Genomic DNA, 23,828 nt, shown 5'->3' on the forward strand with positions numbered 1-23,828 from the left:
TTAAACTGGTCATATGTTTGCATTCCAATAAATTATTTCAATTGAGCTAGGAATTAAAACGAATTATTTTTTTAAATGTGCCAAATGTTTCTTGGGGGAAATCATCAAGTTCACATGAGTCAAAACAGGTTATCTAATCTGTTAAATTAGATTACAGATTAACATGTATTATCACATAAAAACACACTATTTAACTCTGTCTACATGTTGTATTATTTTGTTCTTGTAATACCCACTATCTTATTGTTACATGTAAAACGATGCCCCCGAAGGTCGATTAAAGGCAACATCCTAGTGTATTTTTGTCTCCTTACTTGGACAGGGGGAATAAGCCTCTTTATTCCCTTTGCAGATAAAAATCACTGAAATGTTTTATATTTCTATTATGCCGTGTAAGATGCTTTCATTTAGAAAAATGCAGAATATAGTAGCTTTTTTCTTAATAGTATGCTTGCATAATATTGCCCCAGGGAAAGGATTACATCTATCTGTTGTACTGTAAAAAATGTGTTTCTTATTAGTGTGCTTCTGGTAGCATAAGAGAAGAAGCAATTTCTGTAAAAAAGTGATACATCTTCATTGTTACATTTGGAAATGGAAGAGTGATCTATTTATGTATTCCAAGTATTTTTCTCGGGGAGAATAAAGTTGAAACACAAACTTGTCAATCAAAATAACCCTATGGCAAATAATGCAATATAATTCCTACACTATAGGTAAGGAGCAGAATAAATAAACTATTCACACATTACTGTAGAGTAAAAATGTATTTCTAAAAGGGATATTTTTAAAACTAGATGAACACATTGTAAATATATACTAATAAATATAAAAATGTTAAATAAAAAGTATAATTTAAACAGTAAATTAAAAAGAAAAAAAATTATACAAAATTAAAATAAACTACGGGCTCTATTAAGTCATTTCTGTAAAACCAGAGAAGTCCATTAAAAAAATATAAAAAGAAAAAATTGTGAAGAGTTATGATCAGAAGTCAGAAAAAACAAACAAACAAACATGTTATTTAGCAGCCCAGTTCACAGACTGACCCCTGTGCATAACTCACCACTTGAAGAATATATTTCTCTCAGTGCAAGTATTAAGAAGTAAAACTTACAGCCATAAACCCTAAAAATAGTGTTGGTGTTTATGGCCATAATGTCACAGCTTAAAATAAAAAAAAATATTGGAACTCAGTATTGAGCCAAGAGACATGAGTGGCTCTCTCATCCCCACACAATTTGCTTTGTCTTGGGATATTTAAAAAGTGATGTGTGGTCTCTTGAATCCCAGTATTATACAGGGAAGGGTCTGGGAGTCTAAGGAATAGTCCTCTCTTCCTGAATCCTCTTTTGCTAGTGGTGAAAGGTCACCCAACTGTTTCCAAAATCCATCCCCACCTTGAAAATAAAGTTGCCTACTAATTGAAAATCTTTTCGGCACAGTATATCCTTTTTATTTTAATTACTAAATTAAAGCATAGAATCTGATTCCTGCAAAAGCTGTTCTGTTACACAATTTTAGATATCCTGGCTATCGAGATACAGCTTGTGCTGTGTGATTTTTTTTTTTTTTTGATAGCCCTCTATAATTTTTTTCTTTTCTTTTTTATCTTTTACTTTCTCTATTTTTTTACTATTTACTTTTGTTTTTATTTTTATATTTAATTTTTTACTTCTTACCTTTTCTCTCTATATATTTTTTTACATGGGAACATGGTAGGGCATCCTTAATATACTCACCTTTTCACAGTTTATTAATATTATTGCCATTTATATAGCGCCAACAGATTCCATAGCGCTTTACAATATTATGAGAGGGGGGATTCAACTATAAATAGGACAATTGCAAGAAAACTTACAGGAATGATAGGTTTAAGAGGGCCCTGCTCGAACGAGCTTACAGTCTATAGGAGGTGGGGTATAAAACGCATTAGGACAGGAGATAACAATCACATAAGGTGGGAGTGAAGCAGATCTGGAGGAGAGAATAAAGTGCTGCCCTTTAGGAGAGAGCTGTTCATTTTAGATTTTAATTGTGACTTCCAACAAGTAAAAAATATATTTAGAAAGAACTGGCGCATCTTACAACAAGAAACTGAATTAAGTGAGTTTATAGGAAATCAACCTAAGTTTGTCTACAGGGGAGCTCAGAACCTGAAACAAATTTCAATGACTAGTTTTATTGAAAAAGAACCTAAGGATTTTATCAGTACAATGACCCAGAACTCAAAAGGTTTTTATTATTGTGGAAATTGTTTGGGATGCAAAACAAATAAAGGGAATGAGAGCAAAAAGAGGTCTTCCATTCCCATACCACTGAAGAAGAATTTTCTATCACCTCTTTCATCACATGTAATACCAAAAATGTTGTATATGTGGGGAAAACGTCTAGACCCCTTAAAATAAGGGTGCGTGGACACATGTACAACATTAAGAGAGGTTATTGCAACCATAGTGTCTCCCAACAGTTTTTACAATTCCACAATAGAGACCCTAGCCAATTGCTATTTTCTTGCCATACAATCCTTTAAAAATCATTGGAGAGGTATCAATATGCCTTTAATTTAAAGTAAAAATGATATGAAGTTGATTTTTAATCTGGATACATTGTCACCAAGGGGTCTTAATATGGATTTTGAAATGGGTGTTTTAATATAAAACATATGTTATTTATATCACTTTTTTAATATAGTATAAATTTTTTTATTATTCATATACCTCTTTTTTCTTGCTTTATTGCAGGCACTTAGATTTTCAACAACAATATTTTTATTTGGATATTTTTAATACATTTTTTAGTGGTTTCGTAAATAATACTGGTCTTTTAAGAAAAGAGTTTTTGAATTCACACTTTTTATGTAATTTTATTTAGAGTTTGATTTGTAATAAATACCTTTTAATTTTTAGGTGTGCAATATATATATGTATATATTTTGTGATGATTGTATATGTAAAGCAGTTTTTTCTGTCCTTGTATAAGTACTATATTTGTTTTTTTAGTATCTATACAATGCATGCACTAGTTGAAATGCATGTATTTGATTGAAACGCACTTTAGAGGAAATTTCCGTATACGCTCCTTTCCCTCCGAGGAATGACGTCAAAAGAAGACGACAGCGTTACCAGAGAAAGGCTTGGATAGCAGACGCCTCTAAATGATGTCAGCCAATGGACGCACTATTACGCCAATAAGGTGCAAAAAATTTCCAGTGGAGGAATTTAAAACCAGGACGGCAACAGAGTTTGTTTCATGCACTTGAGAAAGACATTCGTCGAAACGCGTTATGCTTTTATTTCCTCCACTAAGTTTTATTTTATGGTTGCTTGACCCAATAAATTGTTTTTTTTCTGTTTACAAGAATATCATCTCCTGTCTGTTTCCTGGGATTGATGACCAGACTACCTGAGAGGACACCAGCTATTTTATCTATCTGTTGCTAAAGCCAGAGCCTGCTATATGAGGTTCAGGTTCCATTGCAGATTACACTCATTGAATACATATCTTTTACAATATTGCCCTATGTATGTCTTTTTATTGTATTTTATATACAGATATATACAGAATCATTGAATCTATGCTATAAGTATTATTTATTGTTACTAGGGATGTGCATGGGCCAAAAATTTGGTTCGGCACTTTTGAAATTCAGGACTTCGGCAATTTGGTTCGGTTCGGCACTTCCGAAATTCAGGACTTTGTCAAATCCCGAACCCTACCCCTAACTCTACCTCTATCCCGACCCCTAACCCTACTAGGATTAGGGTTAGGGTAAGGGTTAGAGTTAGGGTTAGATTCCTGTCATCATTCCCTTAATTTTCCCTCCCTCTCCTGTTTTGCCACTTTTCAGAAATCCGAAGCACTTTGGCACTTTCTAAATTCAGTTCGGTTCTGCACTTCCGAAATTTGGCACTCCGGCAATTCGGACATTCGGAAGCATCTGAATGTCCGATTTTGCAGAAATACTACCCAATTTACATTTGGACCGAAACGAATTGCACATGTCTAATTGTTACTATCTATATTGCACTCCCCTGGTATTTCTTGTGGTTTATTCACAGTTATACAGTCTTTTTATTCTATACATTTGTTTGTGCTCCCATGGGTGGTCGGTGGCACTGGGGATTGTTGCATATATCTTGAAGTGCCAAGTCGTACCTCATTGTTACATGTATTTGTATACAGAAATAATCACTTAGCCTAATATCCAGTGTGATACCGCTTCTATCCGACTTGTGAAACTTTGTAACCCAGGATTTTTATTCATAGTGTCTTTTACGGGCAGTTGCTTTATTTTTTAATGCATTTTTTCCTTTTTTTTAACTTTTATGCCACGTTCTTTTTTCACATCTTTGACACATTTTTTTTCTAATGTACCATACTCCATGATGTGTAAAGGGAGTATGCATAGATTCATAAAATAACTCTTGTCATAAAAACTTTGTGAAATGTATATTTGCATATTTAGTTTTCTTGTGATTTTATGGTTCCTTAGTTATATTGTGTATAATATAATTTTTGTTGTTTTTTGGGGGGGGGGGGGGTAAAGGGGGGTCTACCAATATCCCATGAACCTGATGCACATCTATGGATGAGTGCCAGGGCTAACTACCTTTTTTCTAATGTAATTACATTTATAGTTACATTACCTTCTCTTAGAATTTCTGTTTCCTGTTCTTTCCTAGTTGTTCTGTGATTTAATAATGTGTGAAATTGTACTATTGCATTGTGTTCTCAACAATATCATTGTTTGTACAAGTGAAACACGGAAATTATTATTGGAATTGTTGAGAAAAATTAAGACCTTAATACTAAAATCTCTTGGGAGAAAAGTTTAAACAACCTCATTTTACTTCCATTAAATTATTTCTAGATTTAAAATAAAGGAACCTCTCTAAACATAACAAAACAATAAATAGTGAGTAAATAACCTGCAAACATGTTGAAAAAAAAAAATATGATGGCAAAATGTAATGTTCCTAAAAATACAAATAATATGCTAAAGTTTAAAAAGGAGTAGGGCTTTAGCAACTGAAACTATTCCATCTGGAGTTTTAATCTTTATACTACTGTTAATATAATTGAGCTCTCGTAATGAAAACAGCTAGTTTTTGTTATCTTTAGGTTTCTATTTTGCTTGTTTTATATTAGCTAGTTAAAGCATTTTCTTAACCTCTAGAGATCATTGTTAGGATTCTATTTATTTATGTCAAGGCAAATATAAAAGGTCCACTAGTCATTTCAATCATTCTGAACTACAAAAAAAGGTAGAGACAAAATCACATTCCAAGACTTTGAGCAAATCATGCATCCCATAATGTCTACTGTACGGTTTAGAAGTCACTGTATGGAGCCACCATTGTATATATAATGGCCTTGTCTTAAATGTTTTAAACGCTGGATTTATAACCAAGTTATAAACCCAAGTTTGAGCCTTCAGGTACTTAAATTGACAGGGTCATTGAAGAGGATGAGGTGCCTGCAAATGACATAGAAAATGACCTGTTAGAGTGAAAAGAATGGACCCGAGAGAGCAGTGTTGCAAAGACCAAGAGAGCTGAGATTCTGTAGGAGGAGGAAGTGGTCAACTATGTCGAAGGTAGGTAAAATGTAAGGTAAGTATAGAGTAGTGGCCATTGTTTTTAGCATAATAAAGGTCATTAGTAACTTAAGTGAAGGCAGTTTTAGTTGACTACAGAAGATCAGGCAGTGAGTTGGAGGAAAGGAAGTGGATTAAGTGGTTGTAAATTATTTTTTCCAGGAGTTTAGATGTTGGTGGGAACAGTAATATGAAGCTGAAGTTTGTAGAAGAATTAGGATCAAAGGAAGGTTTCTTGAGTATGGGATTGATCTTCGCATGTTTGAAAGAGGATATGAATGAACCTGTAGAAAAGATCACGTTGAAGAGACTGGTAATGAAACAGTAGAAAGGGATATGTTGAAGATGTGAATAAGAGCAGGTGTGAGGGTACTCGATTTAAAGAGATAGGATCAAGATAGGGTCAAGGGGAAGGTAGTGAGTCATGAAGAAAACAGTAAACAAACTTCCATCCATGTGATTAAAACAAAATGAAAAAAAAAACCTGGAATTTGCGCAATATGTGGTTCAACCATAATTCACCTCTTTCATATTAAGTGCACCCACACTTATTATATATCATTTTGTTCAGGAGAAACAAGGCTTTCATTTCATTTCAAATGTGTATATATGAAACATAATTTAATAGGAATAAAATCTAAAAACGTATGAGAAATTAAGAAATGTTATTTTTGAAGTTCTGCATGACATTTTAACTGTGAATGTCATAATACTGTTGGATTTTACTGAAATAAAAAATACACATATTTGTATTCAGAAATGTCTCACGAGTACATAAGTAACCCCCATATACAGGCTGTATTGGTTTTTGGAAACTTACAGGGGTCAAATGTAGGGCTTTTCCAGGTTTGCACATTGAAATATGCCAGATTGGTTTGTTGGGCCTATGTTGCCTTTGTGACCGTATGGCAGCCCAGGAATGGAAATTAACCCTATCATGGCATACCATTTGTAAAAGTAGACAACCCACGGTATTTAAAATAGGGTATGTGCAGTCTTTTGTAGTAGTCATTTAGTCACAAATGCTTGCCAAAGTTAGCATTCATATTAGTTTTTTGGCATTTATTTACACAAAAACTGCACTTTCACCAATGATATCAGAATAATAAATTTTACTGCTCTAAATACATTTGTGTAGAGTAATGTTTCACGAGTACAACAGTACCCCTCAAGCACAGGTTTTATGGCGATTTGGAAAGTTACAGGGTCAAACATGAGATTTGCCCATTTCTGATTTTGCAAATTGTTATTTGCCAGATTGGCCATGTTGCCTTTGAGACGGTATGGCCGCCCAGGAATGAAACGTAACCCCACCAATTGAAAAAGTAGACAACCCAGGGTATTCAAAAAGGGGTATGTCCAGTCTTTTGTAGTAGCCACTTAGTCACAAACGCATGCCAAAGTTAGCATTCATATTTGTTTTTTGCATTTATTTACACAAAAATTGCACTTTTACTGGTGAAATCATCGTCGTGATAAGTTTTACTGTTTTGAAACACTCATATTTATGTTCAGTGAAGTCTCCGGAGTAAAACAATACCCCCCATGTACAGGTTTTATGGTGTTTTGGAAACTTACAGGGTCAATATAGGGCTTGTCCATTTCAGTTTGCCAGATTGGTTTGCTGGGTCTATATTACCTTTGAGACCATATGGTAGCCCAGGAATGTTAATTAACCCCATCATCGCATACCATTTGCAAATGTAGACAACCCAGGGTATTCAAAATGGGGTATGCCCAGTGTTTTGTAGTAGCCACTTAGTCACTGGCCAAAGTTAGCATTCATATTTGCTTTTTACCCTTTTTTTTTTTACACAAAAACTGCACTTTTAATGGTGATATCATCACCATGATAAGTTTTCCTTTATCAAACACTCATATTTGTGTTCAGCGAAATCTCCCGAGTATTACAATACCCCCCATGTACAGGTTTTATGGTGTTTTAGAAAGTTACAGGGCTAAATATAGGGCTTGCCAATTAAATTCTCTAAACTGTCTGCCCCTAGGTTGTCAGGCATGTCCCTCAAATTATAATGAATAAAATCAAATAATTATGTAAAATTAATAGTTAAATATAAGTATTTTTTCCCTCCTCAAACCATTTCTCAAATTATAAAAATAATTAAAATCAATGGCAGATGGAGATGTGATAAGTAACGTACTCTCTATGTTTGTAAAGGTTTGGTTGGGAATAAATGAATTCATTACCTTATTAATCTTAGCAGTGAATTAACTACCACCTTGGAATCTTTATTACTACCTATCTACAAATAATGAAGTTTTGGAATTTAATTGTTTTCAACATTGTGTTTTTGTGAATTACATTATATTGTGATGTAATTTTATAAAAAAAATATGCTGCTACAAAAATGTATTAAAGTTGACTTGCATTAACTTTGCAATCACCTTGCATGATCTAGTGAAACAGTTATCATGTGAACAAAAAAATCTATTCAGTTAAAGCAGAAGTCATTCACAAAGTCACCTACTGCTAGTAGGTTCACACTGCTCAGTTCAGTATGAGTCAGCTAATGCTTTAACAAAGACCCATTTCTACTGATGTCTAAAGCAGGTCATTTGGTCATAGATTTGAAGCTCAATATGTTCTGACTCTAATAATTATACTGTGAAAAAGTCCAAAGGCTACTAGTGGGAAAACAACAGTGAGGGAAAAAAGTATTTGATCCCCTGCTGATTTTGAATGTTTGCCCACTGACAAAGAAATGATCAGTCTGTAATCTTAATTGTAGGTGTAATTTAACAGTGAGAGACAGAATAGCAAAAAAAAATACAGAAAAACGCATGTCAAAAAAGTTATACATTGATTTGCATGTCAATGAGTGAAGTAAGTATTTGACCCCTTCGACTTAGTACTTGGTGGCAATACCCTTATTGGCAATCACAGCGGTCAGACATTTCTTGTAGTTGGCCACCACGTTTGCACACATCCCAGGAGGGATTTTGTCCCACTCCTCTTTGCAGATCCTCTCCAAATCATTAAGGTTTCGAGGCTGACGTTTGGCAACTTGAAACTTCAGCTCCCTCCACAGATTTTCTGTAAGATTAAGGTCTGGAGACTGGCTAGGCCACCAGAGGACCTTAATGTGCTTCTTCTTGAGCCCCTCCTTTGTTGCCTTGGCTGTGTGTCGGGTCATTGTCATGCTGGAATACCCATCCACGACCCATTTTCAATGCCCTGGCTGAGGGAAGGAGGTTCTCACCCAAGATTTGACGGTACATGGCCCCGTCCATCGTCCCTTTGATGCTGTGCACTTGTCCTGTCCCCCCGTCATGCAAATCAATTTATAACTTTTTTGACTTTTTTTTTTGTGGATTAGTTTTTTGTTATTCTGTCTCTAACTGTTAAAATACCCCTATCATTAAAATTATAGACTGATCATTTCTTTGTCAGTGGGCAAACGTTCAAAATCAGCAGGGGATCAAATACTTTTTTCCCTCACTGTATACATACACAATAACATAGGCATAACGTATTTTTTAGTTGTAAGAAAGTGGAGTAGTATTTTGGCAAAATAGCTAGAGTTTGATATTAGCACATAATGCCATCATTTTATGAAAATTACTGCATAGGTAATTCTGGAAATAATTATGAAATAATAATGTGTTGAGGTTAGTAAAATATATGTTGACACTTAAAAGGATAATATGGGAACCGAAACAACTTTAGCTAACTGAAGCTTAAGGGTGTATAGATCATGTGGTCTCATTGCTCAATTATCTGAAATTTAGGAATTAAATAACTTTGTTTATATTGATTTAACATTTTCACTTTTAAAAGACAAAAGATATGGGAATCAGAGATGCATTGCACACTGTTGGGAACTATTGATGTCAGTGGTGTACTAAGGTGGAGCCGGAGGGGGGAGCCTTAGGGGTGTGTGAGCTGTGCGGCCACACAGAACGCCATTAAGCAGGGGCCGGCATGTGGCTGACACAGCTCGCACATGACCTGGTGACACAGTGCAGTGGGGGAGCTAGCGCAGGTACTCAGGTGGAGGATTTCATTATTCTCCACCCGGGTCTATGGAAAATACATAGCGAGGCGGACAGGGTCAGAGCTTACAGAGCTGTGGGGTGGAGCTTATCGCGAGGTGTAGGTGGGGCTAAAATGGCAGCGGAGGCGGGGCTTATATCTACCAGAAATTTATAGACCATGCAAGAGCCTCCTGTATGTGATTAAAGTTCAATTTAGAGATTGAGATACAATTATTTAAGGTAAATAACATCTGTTTGAAAGTGAAACCAGTTTTTTTTTTCATGCAGGCTCTGTCATAGCCAGGGGAGGTGTGGCTAGGGCTGCATAAACAGAAACAAAGTGATTTAACTCCTAAATTACATTGAATTGAGCAGTAAAATTGCAGGGGAATGATCTATACACTAAAACTGCTTTATTTAGCTAAAGTAATTTAGGTGACTATAGTGTTCCTTTAAATTGTCCTTCACGGATACAATGCATATAATTTGTCTGTATGCAGAATTATCATAGACAAGATGTATACAGGGCCAATTTCACATTAGTCATTGTAGACGCCTGCCTACAGGCACCTATCCTGTAAGGTGTGCAGCTCTGTTTTCAGCACTTGGGCTGATGGGGAGAGATAATTACCAGGAGCCTTAACCTACTTGCTCTGTAGTCCAGACAGTCTCCTTGCTTGATTGCAGAGCTCCAGGAACAGTTATAGAGGGTATAATATGCCCAGATCCTCAGGGGCGGGCTGGGCCGGGGGGCAGGGAGGCAATTGCCCCCCAGGCCGCCCGAAATTATTTTAGGACCGGCCGCGGCGGGCCGGCCCTTTAAATGCTGCAGCCGCCGAGCGCTCTGTAAAGAGCGCTCAGACGGCTGCAGCTGCTTTTCCCTCCCTCCCCTGTAGGTGGCCGAGCTGCACTCCGGTCCGCGGTCCCGGCTGGAGTGATGGGAAGGTGCACACTGAGTGTGCACTTCCTGTCAGTCCGTCCGGGTACAGGAAACAGAAACTCCTGTTCCGCGCGGAACAGGAGTTTCTGTTTCCTGTACCCGGCCGGACTGACAGGAAGGTGCACACTGAGCACCTTCCTATCACTCCGGCCGGGACCGCGGACCGGAGTGCAGCTCGGCCACCTACAGGGGAGGGGGTAAGAAGAGGGGGGGAGAGTAAGAAGAGGGGAGGGGGGGGCGGAGAGGTGGGGGGGCGGAGAGAGTAAAAAGAGGGGGGGAGAGAGTAAAAAGAGGGGGGGGGAGTAAGAAGAGGGGGGGGAGAGTAAGAAGAGGGGAGGGGGGGAGAGTAAAAAGAGGGGAGGGGGGAGAGTAAAAAGAGGGGAGGGGGGAGAGTAAAAAGAGGGGAGGGGGGAGAGTAAGAAGAGGGGAGGGGAGGGGGGAGAGTAAGAAGAGAGAAGGGGGAGAGTAAGAAGAGGGGAGGGGGGAGAGTAAGAAGAGGGGGGGAGAGTAAGAAGAGGGGGGGAGAGTAAGAAGAGGGGAGGGGGGAGAGTAAGAAGAGGGGAGGGGGAGAGTAAGAACAGGGGGAGAGTAAGAAGAGGGGAGGGGGGAGAGTAAGAAGAGGGGAGGGGGGAGAGTAAGAAGAGGGGAGGGGGGAGTAAGAAGAGGGGAGGGGGGAGAGTAAGAAGAGGGGAGGGGGGGAGAGTAAGAAGAGGGGGGAGAGTAAGAAGAGGGGAGGGGGAAAGTAAGAAGAGGGGGGAGAGTAAGAAGAGGGGAGGGGGGAAAGTAAGAAGAAGGGGGGAGTAAGAAGAGGGGAGGGGGGAGAGTAAGAAGAGGGGGGAGAGTAAGAAGAGGGGGGGAGAGTAAGAAGAGGGGAGGGGGGAGTAAGAAGAGGGGAGGGGGGAGTAAGAAGAGGGGAGGGGGAGTAAGAAGAGGGGGGAGTAAGAGGGGAGGGGGGAGTAAGAAGAGGGAAGAGAGGGAGTAAGAAGAGGGAAGAGAGGGAGTAAGAAGAGGGGAGGGGGGATAATAAGAGGGTGGGAGTAAGAAGAAGGGGGAAGTAAGAAGGAGGGGAGATAAGAAAAAGAGGGGGTAAGAAGAAGAAGAAGGGGGGAGTAAGAACAAGACTGGGGAGTAATTAGAAGAAGGGGGTAAGAAGAAGAGGGGGGTAAGAAGAAGAAGGGGGAGTAAGAAGAAGAGGGGGGAGTAAGAAGAAGAGGGGGGTAAGAAGAAGGGGGGTAAGAAGAAGGGGGGTAAGAAGAAGAATGGGGTAAGAAGAAGAAGGAAGGGGTAAGAAGAAGAAGGAGGGGGTAAGAAGAAGAAGGAGGGGGTAAGAAGAAGTAGGAGGGTTAAGAAGAAGAAGGGGGTAAGAAGAACAAGGGGGGGAGTAAGAAGAACACAGGGAGGAGGGGGGTAAGAAGAACACAGGGGGGGTGAGAACACACAGAGGGAGGAGTGAGAAGAACACAGGGAAGGTGGAGGGGGGATGAGAAGAGCACAGGGAGGGTGGGTGAGTGTGAGAAGAGACCGCTAAGGGAGGGTGGGGGAGAGGAGAGACCACTAAGGGGCAGGGGAGAGCTCTAAGGGACAGCTCTATAGGACAGGGGGCAAGACAGGGAGCTCTTTAACACTACGCGCACACACACACACACAATGCATCCCTATACATACAGAGAAACACACAATGCATCCCTATACATACACAGAAACAGAACATGCTTCCCTTACACACAGAGAAACACACAATGCATCCATTACACACACACACAATGCAACCCTTACACACAAAGACAATGCATCATTTGCACACATACACAGAAACATACAATGCAAACCCTTACACACACATGCAAACACACACACTGTTTTTCTTACATACACACAGAAACACAATGCATCTCTTACACTCAATGCACACACATACAGACACACACCTTGCATCCCTTATGCATACAAACACAGATTCACACAATGCATCCCTCACACACAACCAGAAACACATAATACATCCCTTATACACAAATACACACTGCTTCCACTACACACAAACACACTGCATCACCTGCACAAACTGGTATCCCTATACACTACATACCATAAGCACACATATGAGATAACACATAACACATCCCCTACACACTCCACTCCCTGTGAGCGAGCTCATGGGTGGGTGGAACATATAAGTGGACTTATGAGTGGGCCTTATGGGCATACTCACCGTCAGGCACTGGGGCCCAGACCTTGAGCTGTGTAAGAGGCCCCCAAAAAATGGAGCTGCTTCCAATTCTCCCAGAACGTTGAATTTTGTGACCACAGTTGCAAACAGCCTCCAGAGGTCCTGTTCTGTAAGTAGGCAATCTAGTATATTATTAGTGACACTAATCTATAATTTACCTCACATTAAAGGGACACTATAGCTTAATGAAGTGGTTCTGGTGTCTATAGCTTGTCCCTGCAGGCTTTTTAATGTAAACACACACTGTGTGCAGCACTGGCGTTAGTTCATATGGCAGATCATATGGGTGGGGCATTGTGATGTCACATGGGGGGGCGGCAAATTTATATTTTGTCTAGGGCGGCAAAAATCCTTGCACCGGCTCTGATCCTGGGCAGGTGCACCAGTCTACTGGTGACCCACAGGAGGGGAGTGCACTGATTGCACTGCACTCTCCTCCTGCCCAGACCCGTCTTGACCGCAGTGCAAGTGCCCTCTGCCCCTAATTTACAGTGGCTCACACTCACAACAAGCAGTGCCTAGAGCCCTTTGCAGAGACGGAAACAAAGAGGTTCTGCGGCAGCTGGCCGTCCTGCAAGCATTACATTAAACAGCTGTTCCCCATGCAGCCACAGGTGGCGTTGTGCTGGGAGACTGTGATTACTCTTCACTTCCTCCCAGCCTACAGAGCAGCGCATGGGGGAGAGAGGAGGAGGCATGATTTAATCTTGAATAAATCTTCTAAGCAAACCTTTATAAATTTGGGGGGGATCAGCTCTGTTTCCACAGTTTATTGGTGTTTCCTCTCATCTCTGTATTAATATTGAGGGATGTCTAAGTAGTAACATCAGTGTGTGTCAGCAGGGCCAGCCGTTAGGGTGGGCAAGCTGTGCGGTCACGCAGGGTGCCATGACAACAGAGGCGCCCGGCGGCCAACACAGCTCACAAGTTGGGTACACCAGCATATTTAATTTAAACGATTCGCTGGTGGTCCACTGGTGCGCACCAGCAGTAGGTGCAGTCAGATCATATCCTCTCCCTCGTGGTTCTGGCGCTCAGTTAGTGAGTCAGAGCACAGGCTCAGAGATTCTCAGCCTGTGCTCTGACAACATTGAAAGTCAGAGCCGTGAAGGAGCGGGTATGGCAAAGAGCTACTGATTAGCATAACATCAATATCCGTTATAAAACCAGAAAAAGGTGGGCATGGATGGTGAACTGATTTGGTGGCGCAATGGGCCACTTGACTGGTTTTGCCCCCCAGGCCTAAGGCTGCCAGCCCTCCCCTGCAGATCCTCCGGTGTCTGTATCCAGTGTCAGTATGTTAGGCTGGATAGGATGTGGAAGGAGACAATTCCCATTAGCCAACCAATAACCTCTCACACAGGAAATGCCTTGCAAAAAGAGCAGGTACAGAAAGAGTGATGCACACTGTATAACAGCTACTGCATCTCAATAATCAATCATAGGATGTCGACTGAACTACAGAAGACAGAGAAGGGAGAGCACTTTGTAAAGACCCATTCAAATTCCATATGTCCTAAACACCCCTTTTTGCCTGATGTTTTTTTAGTCCCAAATTTAAGCACTCAAATCCTGTCCAGTTAATAAATTAATTATGCTCACTTAATCTACAGTTTTGTTTTTAGTTTTGGGGGAGAGCAGAAGGCACCTTTGAATGTTGTTTTTACAGGCATCCAACATGCAAATCCGTCTCTGACTATATATCGTTCACTAAAATATTTCAAAGGTCAAAGTGGAAATAGTATTCAAGGACAAATATAGAAACAAATGTTATAGTCATCAATGCCTGTGGATGGCTGTACTGCTTTAGTAACCTGTTTATTGTGGGTAGAAGCCTAAATATACTGTGCCAACCAGTGAGGACCTACACAAATAATAGCACAAACACAAAATATTAGGATTAAAGGGATGCTGTAAGCACCAAACAACCTTATCTAAATTGAGTGGTTTTGGTGTATAGCTCGTGCCCCTGCAGTCTCATTGCACAATTCTTTGCCATTCTAAATCAAGCATAGGTTGGGGCACTTTAGAATGTTATTATCCTGTTTTAACCCTTTAAAGGCCAACCATATCAGAGCTATGTGATTGCCAAAGTTGGCCAGAATGGCCAACTATATAATTCTCACATATTTGGGATTATGGTGGATTACCTGCACCTGCTACATTAAGGCTGCATGGTTGCTCTGATTGGTTAGTGAGCAGGGCCGGACTGGGACAAAAATTCAGCCCGGGCAATTAAAGGCAGAGCAGCCCACTATTAGGGGCAGGGCCAGAAAGGGGGCATGTCATGTCACCACCATTGACACGCACACCCCCTTCCCCCCCCCACCAAATGAGTATGTTAATGTGACTGCTCCAGAGCATCCAGTGCTCCTGGCTAAAATAAATGGCAGGAATTTTTTTTGGGGGGGAAGGGGGGGGTTGAGTTTGTGCTGCGTTTGCTGGCGATTTGTCTCTGGTGTCCTCAATAGTGGGATACCAGAGATCAAAACAGGAACCGGACTGTTAAAGAGTGTTGTGCATGTGTGGGGATGTTCCTTGTGTTGTTGTAAATGTTTGGACGTTGCATGTGTGTAGAGCAATTGTGTGTGTGAAGAGGTCTGTTTGTGGCGTACTACATGTGGCTAGTGGCTGTAGTGTGTGTGTCTCTGGGTTGTAAAGTATGTGTGTTTGTGTGTGTGTATTTATATAGGGCCTGTGGAGTGTGTGCATGTAAGGAGCTGTACTGTGTGTTTGTGAGTGTATCTAGGGGCTCTAGTGTGTGTATGCATATGGGAGCTGTAGAGCACATGTGTATAGGGGGGATAATGTATGCATAGGTGGTGTAGTGTGTACAAGGGGTGCAGAATATGTATTTATAGGGGATATAAATTAGTGTGGGTGCATGCAGGGGGTGTGATGTGTGTGTTTATAGGGGTATAACGTATGAGAGTGCAGGGAGTGTAGTTTAGGTTTATGGGGTATAGAGTGTGTTTAGTGTGTGTATGTGAGTGTCAGGGGAATAGTGTGTATATAAGGGGTATAGAGTGTGTGTAGTGTGTTTGTGTGTAAGTGCAAGAGGTGCAGTGTGGATATAGGGGTATAGAGTGTATATTGTGTGTTAATGCAGGGGCTGTAGTGTGTATGTAGGGGTATAGAGTGTATGCAGTGTGTTAATGCAGGGGGTGTAGTGTGTTTGTGTGTTAGTGCAGGGGGTGCTGTGTGTGTAGTGTGTTAGTGCAGGGGGTGCTGTGTGTGTAGTGTGTTAGTGCAGGGGAGCAGTATGTTTGTGTGTTAGTGTGTTAGTGCAGTGCGTGTTAGTGCAGTGCGTGTTAGTGCAGTGCGTGTTAGTGCAGTGCGTGTTAGTGCAGTGTGTGTTTGTGTGTTACTGCATTGTGTGTTAGTGCAGTGTGTGTTAGTGCAGGGGAGCAGTATGTTTGTGAGTTAGTGCAGTGTGTGTTTGTGTGTTACTGCAGTGTGTGTTACTGCAGTGTGTATTAGTGCAGTGTGTGTTTGTGTGTTACTGCAGTGTGTGTTAGTGCAGTGTGTGTTAGTGCAGGGGAGCAGAATGTGTGTGTGTGTTAGTGGTGCAGTGAGTGTTACTGCAGAGTGTGTTTGTGTTTTACTGCAGTGTGTGTATTAGTGCAGTGTGTGTTTGTGTGTTACTGCAGTGAGCGTTAGTGCAGTGTGTGTTAGTGCAGTGTGTGTTAATGCAGGGGAGCAGAATGTGTGTGTGTTAGTGGTGCAGTGAGTGTTAGTGCAGTGTGTGTTTGTGTGTTAATGCAGGGGAGCAGAATGTGTGTGTGTTAGTGGTGCAGTGAGTGTTAGTGCAGTGTGTGTTTGTGTGTTAGTGCAGTGTGTGTTTGTGTGTTAATGCAGGGGAGCAGAATGTGTGTGTGTGTTAGTGGTGCAGTGAGTGTTACTGCAGAGTGTGTTTGTGTTTTACTGCAGTGTGTGTATTAGTGCAGTGTGTGTTTGTGTGTTACTGCAGTGAGCGTTAGTGCAGTGTGTGTTAGTGCAGTGTGTGTTAATGCAGGGGAGCAGAATGTGTGTGTGTTAGTGGTGCAGTGAGTGTTAGTGCAGGGGTGCAGTGTGTGTAGTGTGTTTGTATGTGTGTAATGTGTTTGTGTGTGTATATGGCCTTAAATTATTATTATTATTAAAAAGTAAAAAAAAACAAAAAAAAACAATGTATTCCCCCTTTTAACTTTTATGTGGGGGAGGGAACATTCACATACCTGGTGGTCCAGTGAGGGGGGGGGGGGGGGCTACGCCACACACACATCCCTGGCGGTCCAGCGGCAGGTAATTCAGTCTCTACCCCGCAGGGTACAGACCATCTCTCTCTCTCTCCCTCTCGCGAGCGCCGTTTTTTCAGAGCGTTGCCGCGGGTTACCATGGCAACGCTCTGATAATCTCGGAGCTCGCGAGAAGAAGAGAACGGAAGCTGCTCGCCGTGCGCGGAGGGAGACCGGCTCCCTTCCCGATCTCCCCATCGGCCCATGATGGGATAGAACTCCATCTTGGGGCCGGTGCTGCTGCGCATGGGCCGGCAGGGGAGATCTCTTGATCTTTCCTGCCGGCCTCGGCCCATGGCCATCGCGGCCCACCGGGCATTTGCCCGGTTTGCCCGATGGCCAGTCCGGGCCTGTTAGTGAGTGATCTTGCAGGTATAGGGTTACTGTAGCAGCTTTGAGACACGGTTGCTTGTCTGTGGATGATTTGAAGGTGCTTAGAGTCTCCCTAGGTTAAAAGAGTAACCCAGACATAGATTCTGTGCTCACTGTGCCTACAACAGTATCATCTAGGCCAAGCATGTCAAACACACGGCCCACAATGGACATCTTTCCGGCCCAGCGAACTGCGAGTACATGCTTGGTGTTAAAGCAGAGTAGGCACCTGCTTTCTCCACATTGCTGGTGCCAACTCTGCTAAAACTTACCCAGCCGGAGAGAAGCAGGGCACTGGCAGCAGTGAGGGAGCTCAGTCTTCCTGCTCCTCACTGCTCCCTTGCACGCGCCGTCTGTGGTGAGGCAGTGAGGAGCAGGAAGGAGATCTCCAGATAGAAGATCTCCACTGGACCACAGGGAATGATGTGAGTGTGTGCAAGAATGTGTAAATATGTGTGTGTGCATGTGTGTCTGATAGTGAGTGTGTTTCTGTCTGTCAGTGAGTGAGTGTGTGTCTCTGTGTGTGTGTCTGTCAGTGAGTGTGTGGGTATCTGTCAGTGAGTATGTGTGTCAGTGTGTGTGTATGTGTCTGTGTGTCTGTCAGTGAGTGTGTCTGGGTGTGTGTGTATGTGTCGGTCTGTTTTGCGATGGCCGCAGCTCGACAGTGGAGTACCTGGAGGTGCATGGAGGCACGCAACGCCACATCACATTCCGACGTGACGTTGACGTATTCCACCTTCACAGGGTTTCAAGAAGTAGCGGGAGGATCCGATTTGGCACAGGGTGCGGACGGCGCCATTTGGGGTATTCCAAAGGCTGGACTCCGGAGTCGCATACTTGCAGCAGCAATGTGAGTGGAGTCTGCTCGTTGGCTAGAGGGGGTGCAGGGATTTAGTATATGGGGGACTGTGATTTAGTATATGGGGGGGACTGGGATTAAGTAGAGGGGTGGACTGGAATTTAGTAGAGGCGGGTGCTGTAGTTTAGTAAAGTGGAAGCGTTTTTTTTTATACTGTACTTTTCAAAATAAACCTACGTTTCTATGAAAATTTAAGTCTTTGTTCTTTTTGTGGCCCACATAAACTTAAACCTCATTTATTTGGCCCGTGCTAGTCTTTGAGTTTGACAGCATTTCAGATCTAGACTGCCCTTATGAGTGGGATCAGTCTAATACACAAATGGTATATGTACTCTCTGTAATGGCGTACAGTAAGCAAAACTTGTCTGAAACCTGAGTGGGGACTAACCGAAAGACAAGCTACTGAATTTTTGCCCCTTCTCAGTTCTCCTGTTCTCGTTTGTTTTTGCATCATCCAGCCAATATGATGCCAGTATGTTGATCTGCATCTCAATTAGCTTCAGCCAGAAGGTAGACCAGAAGAGGCTAATTTGAGTTAGTAATCACTCCTGTACCAGCAATAAAGTAAAACAAAAATGTGAAAGATGGCTCTGTGTTCATATTTAGAATTTAAAATCTGCTAAAACATGTTGAATCCTGGCTTCACTGTCATTTTAATCTTTTTTGAATTCATTATATACCATTTTGTTATGCGCCTATTAAGGGAAACCTTTAATTGTATTGTCTTCCAGGCAAAAGAATTAGCCACTATAAAAAAAAAATATTGAAGTTGTCCGGTTTTAGCAATTTAGAAAAAAAAGGCAAATTATTTCACACTGAGATGATTTTACTTACAGAAATAATCTAAATGTTTGTTAAGCAAACATAACGGTTGTTTGTAATTGAAAACCCTGTAATAAACCCTTTTTGCATAACTTAAATAACAACGTTAATGTTAGAATAAATCGTGACCTTTAGAAAAACGTTTTGTAATTTCCACTTTGTATAGCACTTCAAATTACATCTAAACAAATACAGAGAAGAAGTACTTTGCTTGAATTTCTAAAGGGACCATTTGCCAATATAAAGGAAAGTGCATTAATTATGGGAATTACAGAGAGCTGAAAACTCTCTTCAGAACAATTCCTTTCAGGCATACATTGCACAACAACTTATACTCTAAAACTAATGGATTTATTGTATAATGCATTGAATACGGTGGACCTAATTTCGCTTGACCTTGTACCCTGAGAAGTGATATAGAAAACAAAAAACATACAGTATGACTATTGAATAATATTACACAAGAAACAGACTTGTGTAATACACTTAACTCCAATCTGTCCCCAATACCCCACATCCAATCATTTTCTTCATCCCACCGTATCCACTTATGCAATTCGTGTTGAGGGAATAACTAATGCACTTCACTTACCGTATTTATCGGCGTATAACACGCACTTTTTCCCCCTGAAAATAGGGGAAAAATCGTGGGTGCGTGTTATACGCCGATATCCCATAATTACTTACCTGTCCTGAAGCGTGGGCCGGCTTCACAGCGCGCACCGCGGTACAGGAACTTTAATTTAAGGTTCCGGTTTCCGGCGGGACTGAAAGGAAGTGTGCACACTATTGTGCACACTTCCTTTCAGTCCCGCCGGAAACCGGAACCTTAAATTAAAGTTCCTGTACCGCGGTGCGCGCTGTGAAGCCGGCCCACGCTTCAGGGCAGGTAAGTAATTATGGGAGGGGAGGAAAGTACACTATGGGAGGGGAGGGGAGGGGGAGGAAAGTACACTATGGGAGGGGAGGGGGAGGAAAGTACACTATGGGAGGGTAATGGGGGAAGTACACTATGGGAGGGGGAGGAAAGTACACTATGGGAGGGGAGGGGGGGGAAAGTACACTATGGGAGGGGAGGGGGGGGAAGTACACTATGGGAGGGGAGGAGGGGGAAATACTATGGGAGGGGAGGGGGGGAGAATACTATGGGAGGGGAGGGGGGGAGAATACTATGGGAGGGGAGGGGGGGAGAATACTATGGGAGGGGAGGGGGGAGAATACTATGGGAGGGGGGGAGAATACTATGGGAGGGGGGGAGAATACTATGGGAGGGGGGAGAATACTATGGGAGGAGGGGGGAGAATACTATGGGAGGAGGGGGGAGAATACTATGGGAGGAGGGGGGAGAATACTATGGGAGGAGGGGGGGAATACTATGGGAGGAGGGGGGAATACTATGGGAGGAGGGGGGGAATACTATGGGAGGAGGGGGGAATACTATGGGAGGGGGGGGAGAATACTATGGAAAGGGGGGGGGACACTATGGGATGAGGGGGGAATACTATGGCATGAGGGGGGGGAATACTATGGCATGAGGGGGGAAATTTCCTGGAATTTCTTTCTAAAAATGAGGTGCGTGTTATACGCCTGTGCGTGTTATACGCCGATAAATACGGTAATTAATAAATGTTCTCATCTCACTCTGTATTTACATTATTTTTACCTTTGTACCCGTTTCTCACTTTTCTTATCCGTCTAGATTGGAAGTTCCAACGGGCATATGGCCCTCAAGTCCTCCTGTATTTTTTTTTCTTCTAATTTTGTCTTGTCTCAGATGTATTGTACTTTTTTTTGTCTTTTTATTTGTACAAAATATTACACTTGTACAAAATTGTACCCATGTACAGCATGTACCCATGTGCTTTATAAATAAAGTATAATAATAATAATAATAACAGCAGATTATCTTTCAGCTATATCAGAATACTCTTCACTAGATCAATAATCACCAAGGTTGTCTAGTAACTATCATGTCTATTGGAAGACCTAGTCAAATAGTCAGAAACATGGTGACACCAAAGTTCCAAATTGGATGTGTAGACTTTTTTCTAAGAAGTCTGTTGGCACTCTAGCTGTTTTTTTCTAATACATATAAGACTTTAGGTAAAGACATTACACAGGAATGAGCAATAAGATTATTACTGAGCAATTAGATAATGACCTTGATTCTTTTAGGCCATATCGCATGTGTGAAGAAGACCTTTTCGTGATCATGTAGTTCAATATTAAGTGTATTCAGTGGATAACACAATATTCCTTCAAATATGATAGTTAAGGTTGGTTTATCCTTAAGACTTGTTTATGATCCTTTCAAGGAATTCTACAAGTTAGAACAGAAATATTCAAAAGCTATGTAAGAATTATATCTAGCTGACAAGACTACCCGAGATTGTTTAATTGAAGAAACTTCCTGCTATGATTTAAGCCAAACAATTGGGGTAAACCAATTTAGATAAATCAGAACACGTATCAGAATTGTTTCCAAAACAATAAAGCTCCACTAATTAAACTACGTGGGTGCATATACCATCACTGGGCACAATGATAAAGTAAATTATAGCAAATAGAGCAATGGTTCCTTGGATCCTCTAGTAATAAGTACGGAGCCAGACCTGGCTCCCTCCACTTCTCTGGTCCCTAGAGTTGGAGATCACTGGTTGTTTACTGCTTTAGGGGACATTGTGCATGCTCCCTATGACTAAATTGCTCCCTATGACTATAGCAATCTATAAACAAAATAGTTTTACCAAATGTGAATATATGTTGTATGCTTCCATTAAATGTTATGAATTCTTTTTTCTTTTCATTAAATGAACTTGAAAATAAAGGTGTCCATAGAAAATGTATACCACATTAGTTATAATTGTGTTTTTAAACAATACCTGTGTATTTTGAACTGATGTATGTTTGTGATGAGCCGTGAATAACAAACACACAATAAAATAGAAGACTATTATTCTATTATAAAAAAAAACAACAACATTGTAAGCAAATACAATGCACATTTTACGGAATTCAAGCTTATGTGGAATTTCCTATTAGTTTTTCAGAATCATTTGATTGCTTTACACACTGTTAATTTTGAAGCACTTGTGCGTTGTTATGCTTTCTAGGTGAAAGATCGTAACTGGAAATAGGAGTTATATATACACTGTGTATAAAAATGCCAAAGGCAATACTTATACAGCGATAATAGCTGAATGATGAATAGGCTAAATGCCATAAAGTAAGGATATAATTGCAGTTTATTGAAATATGAGAATGCACAGTTTATTGAAAAGGAATAAAAAAAATAAAGAACCTATTTGAGGTTCTGTGATATATCCATCACATCACTGTGTAAGCAGAATGTTTTTCTTACAAAGCAAGAAATATGCCAGCTATGCATAGGTCAGACGCTGAAAGATAGCAGAGTAGAGAGAAAATATTATCTGCTCTTGGATGGTTTAGTAAACTGCCATTGCTGCAAGACTTATTATTTTTATAGCAATCTCGGCACATTAAAAAAAATATTTAATGTAACTGCGTTTTTAAATTCCTGAATTTGTCAAAATACTGCATTATAACAACATTGTATTCATAGAAACATAGAATGTGACGGCAGATAAGAACCACTCGGCCCATCTAGTCTGCCCAATTTTCTAAATACTTTCATTAGTCCCTGGCCTTATCTTATAGTTAGGATAGCCTTATGCCTATCCCACGCATGCTTAAACTCCTTCACTGTGTTAACCTCTACCACTATGCATCCAATACCCTCTCAGTAAAGTTATACTTCCTAATATAATTTTTAAACCTTTGCCCCTCTAATTTTCTCTTCTTTTGCTGTGATTTATGTACTTAAATGTTTCTATCATATCCCCCCGTCTTGTCTTTCCTCCAAGCTATACATGTTAAGATCCTTTAACCTTTCCTGGTAAGTTTTATCCTGCAATCCATGAACCAGTTTAGTAGCCCTTCTCTGAACTCTCTCTAAGGTATCAATATCCTTCTGGAGATACGGTCTCCAGTACTGCGTACAATACTCCAAGTGAGGTCTCACCAGTGTTCTGTACAATGGCATGAACACTTCCCTCTTTCTACTGCTAATACCTCTCCCTATACAACCAAGCATTTTTCTAGCATTTCCTGCTGCTCTATTACATTGTCTGCCTACCTTTAAATAGTTTGAAATAATTACCCCTAAATCCCTTTCCTCAGATGTTGAGGTTAGGACTCTATCAAATATTCTGTACTCTGCCATTGGGTTTTTACATCCAAGATGCATTATCTTGCACTTATCCACATTAAATGTCAGCTGCCACAACTCTGACCATTTTTCTACATTACCTAAATCATTTGCCATTTGGCTTATCTCTCCTGGAACATCAACCCTGTTACATATCTTAGTATCATCAGAAAAAATATGTACCTTACCATCAAGACCTTCTGCAATATCACTAATAAAAATATTAAAAAGAATGGGTCCAAGTACAGATCCCTGAGGTACCCCACTGGTGACAAGCCCATGCTTCGAATATACTCCATTGACTACAACCCTCTGTTGCCTGTGACTCAGCCACTGCCTTACCCATTCAACAATATTGGAATCCAAACTCAAAGATTTCAGTTTATTGATAAGCCTTCTATGTGCAACAGCCTTACTGAAAGCTAGGTAAGCAATGTCTACTGCACCACCCTGATCTATTATTTTAGCTACCCAATCAAAAAAATCAATAAGATTATTTTGACAT

Source organism: Pelobates fuscus, chromosome 8, assembly GCF_036172605.1.
Source record: "Pelobates fuscus isolate aPelFus1 chromosome 8, aPelFus1.pri, whole genome shotgun sequence".
Classification (NCBI taxonomy): Eukaryota; Metazoa; Chordata; class Amphibia; order Anura; family Pelobatidae; genus Pelobates; species Pelobates fuscus.